The sequence below is a fragment of the Coenobita brevimanus genome, chromosome 89 (assembly GCF_032717465.1).
Source record: "Coenobita brevimanus isolate Jiangsu-jjx chromosome 89, ASM3271746v2, whole genome shotgun sequence".
Classification (NCBI taxonomy): Eukaryota; Metazoa; Arthropoda; class Malacostraca; order Decapoda; family Coenobitidae; genus Coenobita; species Coenobita brevimanus.
In genome coordinates, this window is record NC_137042.1 from 16948276 (window position 1) to 16970187 (window position 21912).

Consider the following 21912-nt stretch of genomic DNA (forward strand, 5'->3'; position numbering starts at 1 on the left):
CGGAGGGTGTCGAGAGCGGTGTTGGGGGTGAGGACGATGTGCCCCAGTGGGGTAAATAGGTGGTCACCCTGGCAGTTTAATTTTTGGAAGAGGTGCTGGAGGATCCAAGGGGGTCTTTCCTTATACTGCCACTGTCGGAGGAGATCGGGCTCGGGCTGTATGGCATTGATGGGAAGCCAGGAGAGAGCATCTGCCTTTGTGTGAAGTTTGCTGGGGCGGTAGGAGATCTCATACTTAAATTCCTCCAGTGTTTCGCGCCATCTGATGAGCTGGGCGTTGTGGGCGTCAGACTGCTGCAGCCATTGGAGGGATTGGTGGTCAGTAATGATGGTAACTTGGGTCCCCGACAGGTATGACCGGAAGTGGTCCAAAGCTCAGATGATGCCCAGGCATTTCCTCTTCATGGCGGCATAGTTCTTCTCTGCCTGATTTGAGTGTGCGGCTGACACAGGCGATGATGTGTTCGCAGCCTTCTTGAACTTGGGCCAGCACAGCACCTATTGCTATCAAGATGTCAGTGTAGAGACAGAAAGGAAAGGCGTAGTTGAGGAAGGCCATGATCGGGGCAGAGATGAGTTTGTCCTTTAGTTGTTGGAAGGTGGCTCGTCTCTCATCCTGTCCAGAGGAAAGGTTCTCCCTGCCGGGTAAGGTTGTGGAATGGCTTGGCAATGTGGGCGAATCCCTTCACGAAGCGTCCGTAGTAGGAGGTCAGGCCGAGGAAGGCTAGGACTCTGTGGACATCTTGTGGAGGGGGGAATGTCCCCGATGGGGCGGAGCTCGTCTGCGTCGGGGGAGATGCCGTCCTGGGAGATGACGTGTCCAAGGAAGGAGACGGTTCTGGCAACTAGGATGCACTTAGAGGGCCGTAGTTTGAGGCCGGCTTGTTGGATGCAGGAAAAGACTTTTTGGAGGTGCTGGAGGTGGTCAGCCCACGTCCTGCTGAACACAGTAATGTCATCTAAATAGGCTAAACAGACCTCCTAGGTGAGGCCACTGAGGCCAGACTCCATCAATCATGAGAAGGTGGCAGGGACGTTACAGAGGCCGAAAGACAGGACGTTGAACTCGTAATCCTTTCCGTTGCTGGTAAAGAAAGAATTTTTTTCTCTGTCTTCTGGCCGCACTGGTACCTGCTAGTACCCTGATTGTAGATCAAGGGTGGAGAACCAGGAGGCGCCATATAAGGAGTCAAGGGAGTCGTCTATCCTGGGGAGTGGAGTGGCGTCCTTGATGGTGGCATCGTTCAGCTGATGATAATCGACACAGAACCGCATGGTGCCATCCTTCTTCACAAGCACGACCAGGGAGGACCAGGGGCTGGTGGAAAGGGAAATGACTCCAGCCTCGATTATTTCCTGGACCTGGTGGTCTTCTTCCTCCTGTTTTTCACCGGGATGGCTGGCAGATCAGCGGACCTGTCGTGTGAGTCTCGTGAACGAGGTAGGTGGTATGTCCAATGTCAGTGAGTCCTGCAGTGAACAGGTCCTGGAAGTCCACGGGAAGGTGGCGGAAGGTGTCGGATTGGTGGGGGGAGAGATGGTTGGAGATGGGGGGCAGGGGGGAGAGGGAGCTGAGGGGGGAGGGGCAAGGCTCAGCTTCTTCCATCTCTCCTATGATGAGCCCTTTGGGTAGTGTTAGGGGGGAGGGAGCAAGGTTATCAATCCAAACTGCTGCGACATGAGGGAGGAGAAAAGCAGGGGGCAAATGGCAGGCCGAGAGGGTCCCGGTTGGCAGGTGGGGGGAGAACAGGGCGGACGTACCCGTGGGCCTGTTCAGGGGTAACCAGGTTTCGTGGTGGGGGGGAATCATTACCGTGGAGCAGGTGATGGTGAGGAATATTGGATGGGAGGCAGAGAGGGCGAGAAGGGGTGGGGGAATCGGCTGGGGTCAGGGCATGCAAGTGCACACTGTTGAGGGGGGGAGGGTCAGGGGACTTCCGGAACTGGAGCTGTCTGTTGTGGCAATCGATGGTAGTTCTTAATTTCTGTAACAGGTCCAGCCCCCGGTATCCTTCATAGTTGCGACAGGTGGAGTTGAATATGATAAATTTGTGTTGTGTAGATGTTGGTTGGTGTGTGTGAACACGAGGGGCCTGAGTTTCCCTGCAGATTGGCAGGGGGCCATCCCCTGCATCTACAAGATGGGTTGGGAAAAGTGGGCCAAAAGTCGACTTGTGACGGGAGTAATAATGACTGCTCAAGCAGGATCTGGCCGCTCCTGTGTCTACCAGAAGTTTGGCTTTCACCCCATTCAGACTCATCTTGTTGTAGACTGGGGGACGGTATTTGGGGGAAGTGGCCCCTGTCACCGTGGGGAGGTGTGGGGGTGGTCCTAAAAATCCACCTGCAGAGGACCGCCTTCTTCCTCTTCTGGTTCCATCTCCCCGGATTTGGTTTCTTTCGTGGGTGCAGGTTCATCAGCTACCTCCTCGTTCTCTAAGGAGGAGACTTTATGTCGGCCTGGGGTGATTGGCTTGCGTCTAGCAGCCTTAAGTTGGTCCCTGATGTCGTGGAGTGGTCACCTGGAGCTGCATGCCGAGAACTCCCAGGGATTAATTAGGGTGAGGTTAAGGTTCTCCTTGTGGCTGAGGTGTCTGTGGGTGGGGTGCTCCCTGGGAGTTGGGGTGGGGCTGGTGTGCGGCATAGGCAGATGAGGCTTGCCTGGAGGTGCAGGTTTGTTGGTGGGGAACTTATTCACCACGTTGATTTGTTGAGGGGTAGGGCGGGAGGTCAGAAGGCGTTGTATAAGTTGGGTGTCCCTGTCCAGGTCTCCTGTTGGATCATGGATCATGAAGTGCTCCTTGACCATGCTGGGGAGGACTCTGAGGAGGGTGTTGAAGGTGAGTTGCTCACTGGTTTCATCATCCGCCACCGGGTAGGTGGCAGTAACCAGGCGTCTGGCCTGGATTAAAGTATCATCAAGATTACCATCGTATGTCAAGCTATCCAATTGGGATAGTGCCACTACTTTTCCTAGTGAGGGTGTGATGGCTTGGAGCACAAGCTTTGTGAAGTTTTGCCAGGTGAGCTCCAGACGATTTTTGGCACGATAATTGCCGTCGCTTTGCCCAGTAATGGGAGTGTTACTTCTATTTTTTGTTTGTCGTCCTCAAACCCAATATCTAGCAATGCCTTAATAATTGCCAGATACGTGTGGACATCGTACTGTTCTGGGTCAAATTTAGGCAATTGCACGTGCAGTTTGGTTGCCATTTTGCCGGTATTTTCTGAATGCCTCTCTCGTATGCCCGGGTAAAGAACTACCACTGTCCACCAGTGTTATACTAGATGTGTAAGGGTCGGCTTCCTGTCCCATGAATGCCTAGTATGCAGCTGGGTTCTCTTTCTAGACCAGAGCTTAGACAAATAAGAGGGATGCAGGACAAAAAAACTCAAGGCAACAACCTTATACATGTATTGACTAATTCTATTCATGGAACAGGTAGATGTCACAACAACAGGAATCTGGGTAATTATAAGTCATATACTGGTATTGTATCATCGCGCAGGATACCATTTGGTCAATAGTTCAGGAAAGCAGGTGAATGGCACAATAAATAGTGTTCGTAGTATTTCGGGCAAGGGGAATAGCTTGTTGTCACTTGGAGGGAAATAGAAGTTGTACTTAGGCTGGGCAAGTATTACACTGGTCTCGTAGTGCAGAGGAATTACACTATAAAGGCCGAGTCTGATGTTTACTGAAATCACTGCACTCTTATTAAATCTCTCTTCTTACTCTCACTGTGTCACCGTTTGCCCGGATCTTGATTAGCACATATTACTAGGCCTTGGACTTATATTCTATTGGATATCACCTGCCCAATATTCTAGTCACTATCACACTGTCACTGCAGTATTCACTGTCACTCACTGTCGGTGGGGCGGTGGCGTGGTTAGTGGGGTGGCAGGAGGACTCACAGCCCGACTCCTGATGGGGGCTGAGTCCCGCCTGTGGCCTCTGTATCCAGCAGCCACGGAATCACTCGTACGGGCGTCCTCTCTCGTCCAGGGCTAGGGGCGGCAAAGGGCCCTGCACTGTCAAGGTTGGGGGTTGGAGTGCATCCCTAAGGGCTGGGGCCAAACAGCTCCCTGAAACGCGCATTCAGGCGCCTGATGGGGGACGAGGGTCGTTGGCATTAGGGTGGGAGAGGCCTCACCCGGGGGTCCTGGGAGCGGCCACGGGGGCCTGGTGACTGCGGGCTCCTGTCATTGGGGGCGCCATCAGGAGTGAGCTGCGGCGTCTGTCGTCATTGGAGTCCATCAGGTAGGGTTCCTCTTGAGCCAGCTGGGTGGAGTATAACCCTGGGGATAGCACAGGACCTCTCCATAGGTCCTCGGGACTGGGACCCTCCTCATGGAGGATATCACGTCGTGGGGGTGTGGCAGCACCTGACGGAGGAGCGGCTGCTGGCCGCCTCCTGCTGTAGGGCCTGACTACTGGCCGTGGCCCGTGTGGGGGAGTGGCTACTGGCCGTTGAAGGAGGGGTGAGTGGCTACTGGCCATCTCAAGGGCACCTTCGGAGCGGCTACCAGTTGTCTAAAGACGAAGGCGGGAGCGGCTACCCGCCGTCTCCTGAAGGAGGGGTGAGCAGCTACTGGCTGTCTCAAGGGAACCTTCGGAGCGGCTACCGGCTGTCTCAAGACGAAGGCGGGTGCGGCTACCAGCCGTCTTCTGAAGAACGGGTGAGTCGCTCAGGCCGTCTCAAGAAGGGTGTGGCTACCGGCCGTTGCTGGGGTGCTGCCCGCAGCTAGAGTAATAGCTCCACCCCGATCCTGTCGAGAGTCAGCTCGCCCACAAGGTAGTCTCTTTTTCCTGCTATGGCAGCGGCGGGCGAGTTCCGGGTCATAGAGGCGCGCGGCCTGCGCGGACTTATGTCCCTGTCGCCCAGGGTCAGGTTGCGCTCTGTCTGCTCCTCCGTAGGCTCCTCCTGGGGGTGTTGTGTTGCCCTCAATTGCTATTCCCTGCATTTTATCAGTAATGTTCAGTCATTTTTTCTGACCCATTTTAAACTTTTTCAAACTTTTTCAAGCACTGTTTTAATCAAAGTTTAATCGTATTTTCAAACTATTTTTTGTACCTTTTTAAACTTTTTTAAAACTTAATAAAATTTTTGAGCTGTATGGAACAGAAAATATAAAATATATACCATATTTTAGTGTATTAATATATTCTTACACTTTATCATGCTCGCATTCTTTACACTTCTTCACCACTCTGGTTCATAGTAAATTACAACCACTATACATGTACAAAAAGAGATGTTCTCTTGAATTGGACCAAGGAGAATTTAATCTGCCCACGATAAGTTGTTGAGTTTCGGGAGCAACAAAAGCTCAAACAAGTCGCCATTCAGCGCTTTGTGGCGTCCTAGTACACGACCGGCAGCGCTGAAGAGTCCTAAGTCTACTAATACCAAGTCGGATCACTTCCTTCTAAAACGGCTCCAAGCTAGCTCAAGGGGTGAAGCATTGGAGTGCCATCGACTTTCACGAAACCCCAGTTCGGCTGACTCCTGACCATGGTGATGAGTGGATACTTGTTCCACTCACCAGATCATGACACATTTTCAGTCCTGAGAAGTGAGGGAAGGGACTGAAATGTACAGTCGTCAACACAAATTCGCTGCAAGCCTGCTCGTGTGATGTGGGTCGTTTTGTCTGGCAACTGTGTATGGGAACTAGTTGTGACACAGGCTTTTATACGCTTTAAAGACATGTTTGTAAGAATTAGTATTATAAATCACCCAAAATACTATATTCTTTATATCTGGTTAGTGTAAAAATGTGCAAAAGACGACAGATGAACATTGTCGCGTGGTGAAACTCCTGCTCTCTCCCTCGTATCCATCCCTTGTCCCTCCCCTCCTTCCCTCTCCCGCTATCCTTCATCTCCACTCCCCTCTCTCTCTCCGCCCTGTCTACCTTATATCACCTACAACGCTAATCTACGTAATAAACCGTACTCTTCTCTATTTCTTGTCTATTCCTGTAACCTTTTTGCTCCTCAACATTCGAGAGTTTCATGCCATGCAACAGTCTCTCCCACTCGTTACTCCACACATGACGCAGCAGTTCGAACCTTTAGTGTTTCTGATACTGCTTCGTGATTCAGTGAACAGTATGAGGAGAATGGGAACATTTTCCTAGGGAAGAGAGAGGACGAGAAGTAGGAGGAGTGGGCACAAATGTTTGTTTAATTTTGCCTACTGATGTAATAGACACAGACTTCCAGGCTCACTCAAACAATTACTACAGTCGTTCTATTTTATCAAGACAGTTTGGGTCGGGCTCTCTGGGACCTCACTCTGTTAGCTCTGTTGCCACATCGTCGCCACACACGTGCGCTCTCTCTCTCTCTCTCTCTCTCTCTCTCTCTCTCTCTCTCTCTCATATTATATATTAACTACTACTAATTGTATTTTCTTAATTTTTTCTCTTGTTTTCGACTTTTTTCCACACCACCCCTGAGGTAAAAGTCTATAGGTGCGATTTTTTCTTCTTTTTTTTTTTTTTTTTAATAACTTCCATGGCGGGAGACTGACCGAGTATGACCCACTCACGCAGGGCTGTCCCTCGTGTCACCACCTGACAACGTCTCAAAGGCAACGCTGACAAGTCTTATGAGATGTATACTATACTACAGCTTTTTTTATTGAATTACATCTATACAGAGTGTTTAAAATTCATTTATAAGTAGTTACTAGCTTAAAATAGGAGAGTGAGAGAGAGAGAGAGAGAGAGAGAGAGAGAGAGAGAGAGAGAGAGAGAGAGAGGTGAACACAAATAATTACACGTGTGTCGGCGGCGATGTGACAACAGAGCTAACAGTGTGAGGTCCCAGAGAGCCCGACCCAAACTGCCTTGATAAAATAGAACGACTATAACAAGGAATACATCACAAGAACGAGACCTCAATGTTCCTGTATCTCCCGGCTGTTGGTAGTGACAAACGGTGAAGAACAGAAAGACAACTGGAGAGGAGTGGGAAGGAGACAAGGAGGGTAAGAATGGGACTAGAACAGGAAGGAATATTGATAATAAACCTTGGATATAGTTGGTATACTGCAAGCAACTGGGAATAAGGCAGACTGGGTTTAGAAAACAGTCAAGAGAGAATTGCGATGCACCGGTCGGGTTAGTGCCGTGGATAAATGAATAAAGATAGAGAGGGTGGGGAGAGGAGAAAGTTGAGAGGCATGAAAGTGAGTGGGGGGTAGGAGGGAGAGGGAGGGGTGGGGGAGATATCAGGAGGAGTAAGGGGGAGAGACGGGAAGGGAGCTTACACACTGTTATAATGAAGAATACCAGAGTATTACGCTCATACGTCGTTCCATAACACTGTCAACTTTTGCAGTTTTTTTTTTTTTACGCTAATCAATTACGGTATACAGTCTCTAGTACCACTTTTAAAAAACACATAGTTAAAGTGTATAAAAGTGTATGTGGCAACTCATCTCTTTACACTGTTGCCAGAGAAAAGGACTCGCATCACACTAGTAGCCTTGCAGCGAATTTATGTTGACGACTGTACGAGACAAGGTGTGGGAGTGTGAGGGAGGATATGAGGGTATGAAGGAAGGTGTGGGGGTGTGAGGGAGGATGTAAGAGTGTGAAAGAAGGTGTGGGGGTGTGAGGGAGGATATGAGGGTGTGAAGGACGGTGTGGGGGTGTGAAGGAAGGTGTGGGGGTGTGAGGGAGGATATGAGGGTGTGAAGGAAGGTGTGGTGGTGTGAGGGAGGATATGAGGGTGTGAAGGAAGGTGTGGGGATGTGAAGGAGGATATGAGGGTGTGAAGGAAGGTGTGGGGGCGTGAAGGTGTGTTGGTGTGAGGGAGGATATGAGGATGTGAAGGATGGTGTGGGGGTGTGAGGGAGGATATGGGGATGTGAGGGAGGATATATGGGTATGAAGGAAGGTGTGGGGGTGTGAAGGAAGCTGTGGGGGTGAGAGGTAGGATACGAGGGTGTGAAGGAAGGTGTGGGGGAGGATATAGGGATGTGAGGGAAGATATGGGGGTGTGAAGAAATGTGTGGGGGTGTGAAGGAACGTGTGGGGGTGTGAAGGAACGTGTGGGGGCGTGAAGGAACGTGTGGGCTGTAAAGGAAAGTGTGGGGGTGTGGGGGAGGATATGAGGATGTGAAGGAAGGTGTGGGGTGAGAGGGAGGATATGAGGGTGTGAAGGAAGGTGTGGGGTGTGAGGGAGGATATGAGGGTGTGAAGGAATGTGTAGGGGCGTGAGGGAGGATATGGGGATGTGAGGGAGGATATAGGGGTGTGAGGAAAGGTGTGGGGGTGTGAAGGAAGGTGTGGGGGTGTTAGGGAGGAAATGGGGATGTGAAGGAGGATATGAGGGTGTGAGGGAAGGTGTGGGGGTGTGAAGGAAGGTGTGGGGGTGTGATGGAGGATATGAGTGTGTGAAGGAAGGTGTGGGGATGTGAGGGAGGATATGAGGGTGTGAAGGAAGGTGTGGGGGTGTGAGGGAGGATATGAGTGTGTGAAAGAAGGTGTGGGGGTGTGAAGGAAGGCGTGAGGGTGTGAAGGAAGGTGTGGGGGTGTGAGGGAGGAAATGGGGATGTGAAGGAGGATATGAGGGTGTGAGGGAAGGTGTGGGGGTGTGAAGGAAGGTGTGGGGGTGTGAGGGAGGATATGAGTGTGTGAAGGAAGGTGTGGGGGTGTGAAGGAAGGTGTGAGGGAGGATATGAGTGTGTGAAGGAAGGTGTGGGGGTGTGAAGGAAGGTGTGAGGGAGGATATGAGTGTGTGAAGGAAGGTGTGGGGGAGGGAGGGAAGGTGTGAGGGAGGATATGAGTGTGTGAAGGAAGGTGTGGGGGTGTGAGGGAGGATATGAGTGTGTGAAGGAAGGTGTGGGGGTGTGAGGGAGGATATGAGTGTGTGAAGGAAGGTGTGGGGGTGTGAAGGAAGGTGTGAGGGAGGATATGAGTGTGTGAAGGAAGGTGTGGGGGTGTGAAGGAAGGTGTGAGGGAGGATATGAGTGTGTGAAGGAAGGTGTGGGGGTGTGAGGGAGGATATGAGTGTGTGAAGGAAGGTGTGGGGGTGTGAGGGAGGATATGAGTGTGTGAAGGAAGGTGTGGGGGTGTGAAGGAAGGCGTGAGGGTGTGAAGGAAGGCGTGAGGGTGTGAAGGAAGGTGTGGGGGTGTGAGGGAGAATATGAGGGTGTGAAGGAAGGTGTGGGGTGTGAAGGAAGGTGTGGGTGTGTGAGGGAGGATATGGGGATGTGAAGGAAGGTGTGGGGGTGTGAGGGAGGATATGAGCGTGTGACGGAAGGTATAGGGGTGTGACAGAAGGTTTGGGGGTGTGAGGGATGATATGGGGGTGTGAAGGAAAGTGTGAGGGATGATATGGGGGTGTGAAGGAAGTTGTAGGGGTGTGAAGGAAAGTGTGAGGGTGTGAGGGAGGATATGAGGGTGTGAAGGAAGGTGTGGGGTGTGAGGGAGGATATGAGGGTGTGAAGGAAGGTGTTGAGGTGTGAGTGAAGGGACTGAAATGTGTGAGGGAGGATATGAGGGTGTAAGGGAAGGTGTGGGGGTGTGAGGGAAGGTGTGGGGGTGTGAAGGAAGGTGTGGGGGTGTGAGGGAGGATATGAGAGTGAGAGGGAAGGTGTGGGGTGTGAGGGAGGATATGTGGGTGTGCAGGAAGATGTGGGGCTGTGATGGAAGGTGTGGAGTGTGAGGGAAGGTGTGGGGGTGTGGTGTAAGGTATGGGGTGTGAGGGAAGGTGTGGGAGTGTGTTGGAAGGTGTGGGGGTGTGTTGGAAGGTGTATGGGTGTGAGGGAACCTACTGCTATATTATAAGGTTAAACGAGTCCGCACTTCTTCCCCTTCTTCGTTGCCCCTTATTGTAAATGCTTAACTTGAGTTTGCTGTTTTATACATTTTCTGTTACTTAAGCCAACTGACGTCACACACAAGCCACGCCTCCCTGTGCCCTGATGGAAAGTGATCCGACTTTAGCAGAAGGAACAGTCTTTCTAAGGGGGTACTTGATGCGAGGGCAACATTTTTCTAGATCTAGGGCTTTTTCAGGCGCCGATACTGCTCCTTTTATAGGATACTGACCAAACTTCGGGAGTCATTCAGGTAGGACCCTACCACGTTCGAGCTGTCTGTTGTTTTCACGATGCTGTCGAAGAAATCATCCCCCTCTGCATTGCCAAATATCCGGTCTCCCTCACCATCGCCGCCAACTCCTGTCTCTTAGTGTTCCAGATTTGCAATCGCACGTCTGATATGATTTGTGATTTGTCTCACTGAAGCCTCATCTGTCTGGAACAACAGTTTGAAGCGAGGAGTGAGCACCGTGGCCATTCTTCTTTATCTTATTAGCATCTGTTCATAATATTTTTGGCATTTTGGGGGACAAAATATTTGAAGAATATGGCAGTCTCTTTTTGTAGTAATAAAAGGAACACAGTAAACTCTAATATATACCATAAAATTTACATGCTTCATTGAAAACGCACTCACACATGCATGCCTATGGGCGGCCACGGCACACACACACACACACACACACACACATATATATATACACGCGCGCGCGCGCACACACACAGCAAAAATGTTTAAAAACTGATGAATATTTAAAACTTCCAGAATCGAATACCAGTTTAAGCAAACTTTTTCACCGTACCATTTTAATCGTTTTCCAGTCACTCAAACTTTCTGAAGAACCATTTTAAACGTTTAAATGTTTAAACGATTAAACATTTCTGTGTAGGATTAAGATGCGCTTTTGCAGTCTACCATCTTCCTTTTAGAGGACAGGGAAGGAGATGATGACTATTTGTATAACCGGGTAGCTCCACCGCCCAGTGATATCGGTACCACCACATGAAAGCATCCCTCTCCAATCCCAACCGAGAAGGTATAGGTAGCCAATGCGTCCAAGCGAGAGTGTTATCTAATGTCTTAACACTCGGGCTCCAATGGCTTACTCATAATAAAATCGTCTGGTGTTAGGTGGAATAAACACACAGATGCTCGATTTCTCTTTACCTGAAAAGTTAATGGTGACAGCGATAATTCCTAGGCTCCTATGACTCACTGAAAATAAAATCTCTACGTCCTTGGTTTACCCTTGGTCCTTCCAACAAGTCTGATCCAAGTAGAATAAGTCCTATTAGAATATTATTTTGACTGCCCGGTGACCTTGACTTTGATGGCCTGTTATTTAAATTGAATCCCTTCACCCTTGCGTTATCTGGAACTCTCCCACAAGTTTAGTCTAAATCGGATCAAAACTGCTTACGTTGACCTTGCTGCGTGATCTTGACCTTTGACCTGTCCCTCTAACTGATTTTAACTGACTGTGTTTACCATCAAATTCTTCATTGTTGCATAGTCCTGAACCTCCCCCCACCTCTCTCTCTCTCTCTCTCTCTCTCTCTCCGGAACGCAAACTTCTCTCTGTCTGCTTAACGCCAGACGCCCTAATCCTGTACTAATTAATCTGTCCGAAATAATCCTTCATACACAAATGGCTCTCCTAAGTTACCTGTTACCTTAGCTCACTCGGGTCGTAACTAGGGTATTAAAAAAGGGATAGCTAATTGATAGCCAACTCTAACTACGGAGTGGACTTAGGAGAACTTTATACGTGGTCTGTGAGTATTATCCCTCTTGGTGACCAGGATTACTTTTGGGGGGAGCCAGTGTCATCCTGGCCACTCCACTGGTTGCGTCACTGAGCCCACACATTTTTGTTTTGTTTTCTTTTTTTAGAGGAAGGAAAAACAAAGAAAAAAAACAAGTCCATGTGCCTAAAGGCATCCTCCATTCATAAAATATTTCAGGAAGTGAATTCCAGTGAGTAACCATACACGCACAGGGGAGCCCGTCCGGGAACCTGAAGAAGCCTGCCTCAACGAACAATGCTGTGCCCACACACCATTCAATCGGCCTCAAGTCTCGAGCTCAGTTGCAAGAGAAACGCCGTGGCGTGAGGGTGTCCATGGACGCTTCGCAGCCCACAGATGCCCTATATTGCAAATAATAGAAAGAGGAAGAAAACACGGACCAAATGGGCAAAAGATTGGTTGATGAGGAGTACATTGTCCCATCTGACTCTGTTGAAAGAACGGCAATGCGAGAAAAATGACGCAAAACTGACGCCTGACGGCCTGCGGTACCCCACACACGCTCAGTTTGCCTGAACCTGACCGGAGCCTACCACGAAAATCGGGCCGGCCTCGTCAGGCCACCGGATGGGCTCGCCTGTCCGTGTATGGCCAGCTTAGTATTATAAACAGAGGTTCTGCATTGTGGGGGAGAGAGAGTGAGTTCATGGGCGCTCCCAGCTGCCCGAGTATTTCGGGAGAAATTGTGAAGGGGAGGCACAATTGAAGCTAGGTCGTCAGAGCACTTACAGTACAGTAAAAATGTCGCTAAAATAGTGCTAAAGATGCAATATCTCTACATACTGATAATGGAGGAAGGTCCTGCGTAATGGCAGAATTATTGATTAATCTAATGGCTTTATTTTGAATTTTATCCACCTGCTTCAATGCAACCACTCCTCGTCCACTCCACAGTGGCGAACAGTATTCGATCTGAGAACGCACATGACTTTCGTATATTGTGGCCAACTGCTCGTCAGTGAAGAATTTATGAATTCTGTACAGAAGTCCCAATTTTTTAGGAGCATTTGTAACAAGGGATTTAACATAAGCTGTCCAGCTTAGTTTGGTGTTTAGTGTGACACCTAGGATATAAGTTGTAGTGATATGGCAATATTGACATCATTTAAAATTATGTGCGAGTCTGAGGGATTCTTTCTGTTGGAGAAACTAATGTATTTAGTTTTCTAAGCATTAAATGAGACCAGTTGTCCCGATTGATTAATTTTTGAAAGGTCCTGGTTCAGAGAAATTCCTGTTTATTTTGGGAATTTATAATATCAGATTGTGTAAAGGATGTATTAAATGTGAAAGAACTATGAAGTGTCGAGTCATCAGCATAAGTGTATTGGGTTGTGAGTGACAGATAGATCATTTATATGAATGAGAAAGTGGGTTGGGGCCAAAACTGATCCCTGAGGTACTCCAGCATTCATAGAATGAAACTGGGAATAAATTCCATCAAGCACGACCAGTATTTTTCTATTATGAAGGTAAGATGAAATTTGAGAAACCAGTGATGCAAGGTCATAGTGTGACATCTTAGACAATTTGGCCTGGTGCCATACTCTGTCAAATGCTTTTGAAATATCAAGTGCTATTGTGTTTGCTGTTGTGTGTGGTCTGTAAGTATTATCGCTCTAGGTGACCAGGATTACTTTTGGGGGGAGCCAGTGTCATCCTGGCCGCCCCACTGGTTGCGTCACTAAGCCCACACATTCTTGTTTTTTGCATCTTATTACAGTATCCACTGTGCATTTCTTTCCACTCCCCGTATATACTCCAAACCTTGTACACACACACACACAAACCGAGGCACCGAGAGAGAGCAGATGCACGTCGACACCGCTCTATACCTGGCCAACTTGGCCAGCGGCACTACCTAAATTTGTATCTTTAGATGAGTCAAGCTCTGTACAAGGTTAGACTAAATGGTATTCTAATTTAAAAAAAAAAAAAAAAAAAAATTAAGTAAGACTTGGTCAAACAGAAAAGTAAACAAGCAGCACAAGAATGCACACAATCAGCTGATCGTTGTTTAGTTTACAATCTGCCCCAGGGAATGTATTATATGCGCTTTTAGTACTGCAAAATGACCACATACTTTAGTAAAACAAATTTGGACAAAAAAAGGGATAAAGGTAGAAAGCAGGATGATTTCTACCAAGAACTGGTTGAAGTGGAGACTCACAACAAACTGGTTGAAAGAGTACATAGGTTAGAGACGGCTCTTCAGAATGAGATTGATGAAATTAAGAAACAGATGCACTTGCAAAAGGAAGAAATAGAAAAATTAGGAAAGGAAGTCAACAAAAAAGAAACAACCATAAATGAGCTAACAGCTGAAGTGGGTACACTTAGGAGGAAAATTAGTGAAATGGCATATACAGTAGTCAACCACGAGAGTATTATGGAAGAGTTCAAAAATGATAGAGACATTTAGGCAAGTAACCAGTCTGATAGATCAGAGCAGTGATATTGAGAAGATAACACAGGTGAATGAAACTGTGCAAAGCTACAAAAATGATGTAGTAACCACTTATGCTGAAATGGTGAAAGTAAAGAAAGACTTGGAAACAAGGGTGGAAGAAAAAAGCATTAAAAAGGAAGTGAAAAGAATAATCCAAAACAATCCTATGTTAGAGATTCAGTAGCTATTAACAAATCTACAGTAATCACTGGTATAGAAGAGAAAGAAGTAAAAAACAAGATCTCAAGAGACAAAAAGGAGATGGCAAATGTAATGGGCATATTGAAAGAAGTATCAGAGGAAATCTGTAGTAAAGACACAGAGGAACACTAAAGGTTAGGGAAATACGAGAGAAGCAAGTCAAGACCCTTAAAGGTAACCTTCCAGAGTGTAAACACCGTGGAGGAGATATTAAAAAATGCAAAGAACCTTATGGAAAAAGAGGAGTTCAAAAATGTATGGATAAAAAGATGGTTAACACAAGAGGAACTGGAATTACTGAAAGAAAAGAGGGAGGAAGCAAAAACAAAAAATGACGGAAGATCAGAGGAGGAGAAGAATACATTTTTTTTACAAAGTCATTGGATTGCAGGTACGAAAGTGGTACATAAACAGGAGGGAATAAAAAGGAGGAAGGTACTCGTAGTAGAACCAAATCATGATAAGTATATAAACAAGATGATTAAGTTGATGTATGCAAATGTGGATGGAATGGAATGATTATGTCAGAGAAAATGAACCACATATAATATGCCTAACTGAAACAAAATTAACACCAAGGATATCGAATGAGATCCTAAACTTAGAGGAATATAATATATGGAGAAGAGATAGGAACTTAAAAAAAGGAGGAGGAATTATAATATTCACTAAGAAAAATCTAAAAGTCAAAGAAATAGAATTAGATATACCCTCACAAATAGAACTGATTGCAGTAGAGATAAATACATCTGAAGGGAAAGTAATTGTAGCCAATTTGTACGTGCCACCTAGATCAAATACATGGGAAAGAGATGAACATGAGGACCTGGCGGAAAGTACAATTCAGAGTTTAAGAGCATTACTACATAAAATGGAAGAGAAATCGAAAAAAATTGTACTAACTGGAGATTTTAATACAAATATAAATTGGAATACTCTAGATATAATAAGCCAAGAAAGCTGTTGGGACCAAAAGCTCCTGGATCTTGTGCAAGAGTTTTTCCTAACGCAACATGTAAGGGAAAGCACCAGAAAAAGAGGACTCGATGTGCCCTCAATGCTAGATCTTATATTTACTAGGCAAGAAAACGATGTTGACAATTTAAGATATCACCCTCCATTCGGCAAAAGCGACCATGCAGTACTAAATAGCAATTTCAGGATTGCATATGACATAGATAACAGCAATGAAAGTTACAAAAAGAGCCTAAACAATAAAAAGGGAAAGTATCCTGACCTAAAGAAGTACTTCTTAGAAATTGATTGGGACAAGGAGCTTAGAGGACAAGATTTAAATGCTATATATGAACAATTCTGTGAACTTTATGAAATAGGAGTCCAGAAGTACATGCCACAGCACAAGGAAGCAGATAAGAAAATAAAAAAATGGTTCAATACAGAATGTAAAAAATCAAAAGAAAAAAGAGATTTGTTGTGGAATAGATACAGAAGACACAATAGCGAAAGGGCATATAATAATTACAAACAGACAAGAAACGATTATACAAGAATAAAGAGGGAAGCCCAAAAACAGTTTGAGGAGGATATCATAAATAAAAGTAGTGATCAACCAAAGCTATTTTACAGTTACATAAGAAGCAAAATCAAAGTAAAAGATAAAATACAATCCATTACGGACGATGGAATTACCAATACACAAGAGAAGGATATTTGTGAAGCACTAAACAAGAATTTCCAATCAGATTTTACAGAGGAAAAAAATTTTGAGAGGGATTATGTGGAACATGCATGCCCACACATACTACCAGATATACAAACATCAGACAAAGAAATACAGGAGGAGCTATGTAAATTAGACAAAGGAAAAGCAAATGGTCCTGATGAAATTTCATGTTGGGTGCTACGTGAATGTGCAAAGGAGTTAAGTAAACCATTATTTTTAATTTTCAAGAAATCTTTGAGTCAAGGTAAACTACCTGATATTTGGAAGAAAGCAAACATTGTTGCCTTATTCAAGAATGGAAATAGACAAAATCCAATCAACTACCGACCAGTATCACTGACCAGTGTTGTAAGCAAAGTATTAGAAAAGCTTATAAGAAAAGCTTGGGTAAATCACCTAGATGAACACAATATGATAACAGAAAGACAGTTTGGTTTCAGAAAAGGAAAATCATGTTACTAATCTGTTGAGCTACTATGACACAGTAACAGACACATTACAGGAAAGAGAAGGATGAGTGGACAGTATCTATTTAGATTTCAAGAAAGCATTTGACACAGTACCACACCAAAGACTTCTATGGAAACTGTACCATCAAGGAGGAATTCGAGGCAAACTGTATTGTTGGATGCAAGATTTTCTCATGAAAAGAGAAATGAGAACAGTACTAAGGGGAAATTACTCATCATGGGTGAAGTACCACAGGGCTCAGTGCTGGCACCAATCATGTTTTTAGTGTATATAAATGATATAGACAGTAACACTGGAAATGAAAGCTATCTAAATACGTTTCCAGATGATGCAAAAATACAAAGGAGAATTACTAACACAGACTCTTGTAAAGAGCTACAAGAAGAATTAAACTTTATGAATGGAGTAATACATAGCAAATGGAATTCAATGTGGACAAGTGTCATGTAATCAAATTTGGTAAAAGTGGAAAAAGACCTGATTGGGATTATATTTTAGGAAATAAAACCCTACACACATCAGAAAGAGAGAAAGACCTGTGTGATTGTCAATAACAGACTATCTCCAGCTGACCACATCAGTCAGAAGGTACGGAACATGTATACACTACTTGCCATTATGAGAATACCGTTTACATACATAACTGAAGACATGTTAAGAAAGATAACATGATTCATCAGACCAACCCTGGAGTATGCATCATTAGTCTGGAGTCCTCATCTCAAAAAACACATAGACAAGATTGAAAAAGTTCAAAGGGCCGCTACAAGATGGGTACCAAGCTTAAGGGATCTAAGCTACGAAGAGAGACTAAATAAACTGAATCTACCAACACTACAGGAGAGAAGGAAAAGAGGTGACATGATTATGCTATGTAAATGCATATCAGGGAAGGAGAAAATAGACATAAACGATTACTTAACCTATGGGGAAGCATCAGCAAGAGGACACTGCAAAAAACTGCACAGGAAGAGAGGTGATAAAGACGTAAGGAAATTTAGTTTCCCAATTAGAGCAATTGATCAGTGGAATGCCTACCGAATGAAATAGTGCGTGCCAAACAATTCACAAATTTAAGGATATGTACGATAAATATGGTTTAAGATACGGGACAGTACGAGCTTGACTCATTCCTGTAAAGAAACAATTAGGTAAGAACAATTAGGTAAGAACACACACACGAGGCACCGAGGAGAGCCGATACACGCCGCCAGAGCTCCATACCCGGCCAACTTTGGCCAGTGGCATTACCTAAATTAGTATCTTTATGTGAGTCAAGCTCTGTACAAGGTTAGACTAAATGGTGTTCTAATACATATATATATATATATATATATATATATATATATATATATATATATATATATATATATATATATATATATATATATATAAAAGAAGAAGTTTTAAGTAGAACTTGTTCAATCAGAAAAGAAAACAAAGTAGTGGAAGAATGCGCACAGTCAGCTAATCGTTTGTTTAGTCTACAACTGCCTCAGGGAATGTAAGTACTATTTGTGCTTTTAGTACTGCAAATTGACCACATACTTTAGTAAAGCAAATTTGGAAAAGAAAAGGGATAAAGGTAGAAAGCAGGATGATGATTTCTACCAAGAACTTGTTGAAATGGAGACTCATAACAAAATGGTGGAAAGAGTACACAGACTAGATATGGCTTTTCAGAATGAGATTGATGAAATTAAGAAACAGATGCACTTGCAAGAGGAAGAAATTGAAAAATTAGGAAAGGAAGTCAACAAGAAAGACACAACTATAGATGAGCTAACAGCAGAAGTGGGTACACTTAGGAGGAAAATTAGTGAAATGGCAAGTACAGTAGTCAACCATGAGAGTATTATGGAAGAGTTAAAAAATGATACAGAGAAAATTAGGCAAGTAAGCAGTCTGATAGACCAGAGCAGTGCTACTGAGGAGAAGATAACATAGGTGAATGAAGCTGTGCAAAGCTATAAAAATGATGTAGAAACCACTTATGCTGAAATGGTGAAAGTAAAGAAAAACTTAGAAACAATGGTGGAAAAAAAAAGCTTTAAAAAGGAAGTGAAAAGAATATATATATAGTAAGTGAGTTTTATGCCAGGTACCCCTTTTTTGGATAAGGGCTAAGGCGTTGCCCCTGGGTAGAGGACTTTGGTTTGGAGCGTGTAGCATTTTATGACCGGATGCCCTTCCTGATGTCTACCAATGACCCTTGGGTGGATTCGATCCTCCGACCCTTCGGTCAGAGCGGAGCGCTCTAACCCAGTGAGCCACGGCTGCTTCAAAACAATCCTATGTTAGTCAGAGATTCAGTAGATATCAACAAATCAATAGTAATCACTGGTATAGAAGAGGAAGAATTAAAAAACATGATCTCAAGAGACAAAAAGAAGATGGCAAATGTAATGAGCAGATTGAAAGAAGTATCAGAGCAAATCTGTAGTAAAGACATAGAGGAACACAAAAGGTTTGGGAAATACGAGAGAAGCAAGTCAAGACCTCTAAAAGTAACCTTCCAGAGTGTAAACACCGTGGAGGAGATGCTAAAAAATGCAAAGAATCTTATGGAAAAAGAGGAGTTAAAAAATGTATGGATAAAAAGATGCCTAACACAAGAGGAACTGGAATTACTGAAAGAGAAGAGGGAGGAAGCAAAAACAAAAAATGAGGGAAGATCAGAGGAGGAGAAGAATACATTTTTTTTTTTAACAAAGTAATAGGATTCCAGGTACGAAAGTGGTACATAAACAGGAGGGAATAAAAAGGAGGAAGGTAGTAGAACTAAGTTATGACAAGTATATAAATAAGATGATTAAGTTGATGTAATCAAATGTGGATGGAATGGTATCTAAATTATTAGAGATGAATGATTATGTCTGAGAAAATGAACCACATATAATATGCCTAACTGAAACAAAATTAACACCAAGGATATCAAATGACATTCTAAACTTAGAGGAATATAATATATGGAGAAGAGATAGGAACTTAATAAAAAGAGGAGGAATTATAATATTAACTAAGAAAAATCTAAGTCAAAGACATAGAACTAGATATACCGGTACCCTCACAAGTAGAACTGATTGCAGTAGAGATCAATACATCTGAAGGGAAAGTAATTGTAGCCAATTTGTACATGCCATCTAGATCAAACACATGGGAAAGAGACGAATATGAGGACCTGGAAGAGAATACAGTTCAGAGTTTATGAGCATTACTACATAAAATGCAAGAGAAATCGGAAAGAATTATACCAACTGGAGATTTTAATACAAATATAAAATGGAATACTCTAGATATAATAAGCCAAGTAAGCTGTTGGGACCAAAAGCTCCTGGATCTCGTGCAAAAGTTTTTCCTAACGCAACATGTAAGGGAATGCACCAGAAAAAGAGGACTCGATGTACCCTCAGTGCTAGATCTCATATTTACCAGGGAAGAAAACGATATTGATAATTTAATATATCACCCTCCATTCGGCAAAAGCGACCATGCAGTACTAAATTGCAATTTCAGGATAGCATATGACATAGTTAACAGCAATGAAAGTTACAAAAAGAGCCTAAACTATAAAAAGGGGAAACTATCATGACCTAAAAAAGTACTTCTTAGAAACTGATTGGGAAAAGGGGCTTAGAGGACAAGATTTAAATGCTGTATATAAAAAATTCTGTTAACTTTATGAAATAGGAGTCCAGAACTACATCCCACAGCACAAAGAAGCAGATAAGAAAATAAAAAAATGGTTCAATACAGAATGTAAAAAATCAAAAGAAAAAAGAGATTTGTTGTGGAATAGATACAGAAGACACAATAGTGAAAGGGCATATAATAATTACAAACAGGCAAGAAACGATTATACAAGAACAAAGAGGGAAGCCCAAAAACAGTTTGAGGAGGATATCATAAATAAAAGTAGTGATCAACCGAAGCTATTTTACAGCTTCATCAGAAGCAAAACCAAAGTAAAAGATAAAATACAATCCATTACGGACGATGGAATCACCTATGCACTAGAGAAGGATATTTGTGAGGCACTAAACAAGAATTTTCAATCAGTTTTTACAGAGGAAAAAAATTTTGAGAGGGATTATGCGGAACATACGTGCCCACACATAGTACCAGATATACAAACATCAGAAAAAGTAATATAGGGGGAGCTAAGTAAATTAGACAAAGGAAAAGCAAATGGTCCTGATGAAATTTCATGTTGGGTGCATCGTGAATGTGCAAAGGAGTTAAGTAAACCATTATTTTTAATTTTCAAGAAATCCTTGAGTCAAGGTAAACTACCAGATATTTGGAAGAAAGCAAACATTGTTGCTTTATTCAAGAAAGGGAAAAGACAAACCAACGGCCATACCACGTTGAGTACACCGCTTCCCGTCCGATCAGCCAAGTTAAGCAACGTTGGGTCTGGTTAGTACTTGGATGGGTGACTGCCTGGGAACACCAGATGCTGTTGGCATCCCTACGTGTCAAGTGGGGTTGGTGGAGGATTAATGCCCCTCCCTGTAAAACAATTAACTCTAAGCCAATGGCCACCCCGTCTGGGATACATGGCGTCTGGCGGTGAATGAATGAATAGACAAAATCCAATCAACTACCGACCAGTATCACTGACCAGTGTTGTAAGCAAGGTATTAGAAAAGCTTATAAGAAAAGCTTGGGTAAATCATCTAGAAGAACACAATATGATAACAGAAAGACAGTTTGGTTTCAGAAAAGAAAAATCATGTGTTACTAATCTGTTGAGATACTATGACAGAGTAACAGACACATTACAAGAAAGAGAAGGATGGGTGGACAATATCTATTTAGATTTTAAGAAAGCATTTGACACAGTACCACACCAAAGACTTTTATGGAAACTGTACCATCAAGGAGGAATTCGAGGCAAACTGTATTGTTGGATGCACGATTTTCTCATGAAAAGAGAAATGAGAACAGTACTAAGGGGAAATTACTCATCATGGAAAGAAGTGACTAGTGGAGTACCACAGGGCTCAGTGCTGGCACCAATCATGTTTTTAGTGTATATAAATGATATGGACAGTAACACTGGAAATGAAAGCTATCTAAATATGTTTGCAGGTGATGCAAAAATACAAAGGAGAATTACTAACACAGACTCTTGTAAAGAGCTACAAAAAGAATTAAATAAACTTCATAAATGGAGTAATACATAGCAAATGGAATTCAATGTGGACAAGTGTCATGTAATCAAGTTTTGTAAAAGTGGAAAAAGACCTGACTGGGATTATACGTTAAGAAATAAAGCTTTACACACATCAGAAAGATAGAAGAACCTAGGTGTGATTATCAATAACAGACTATCTCCGGCTGACCACATCAGTGAGAAGGTATGGAACATGTATACGCTGCTTGCAAATATGAGAATAGCATTAACATACATAAATGAAGACATGCTAAGAAAGATAATAACATGATTGA

At 44.0% G+C, this 21912-nt stretch overlaps 1 non-coding gene across 1 annotated transcript; it reads left to right on the forward strand.

Moving 5' to 3' along the window:
- The first annotated feature begins 20807 nt into the window (after nt 1-20807).
- LOC145411491 (5S ribosomal RNA) lies at nt 20808-20926 on the forward strand. The gene has a single exon (XR_013899432.1). It is a non-coding gene; the product is annotated as a 5S ribosomal RNA (ribosomal RNA).
- Nucleotides 20927-21912: the final 986 nt, after the last annotated feature.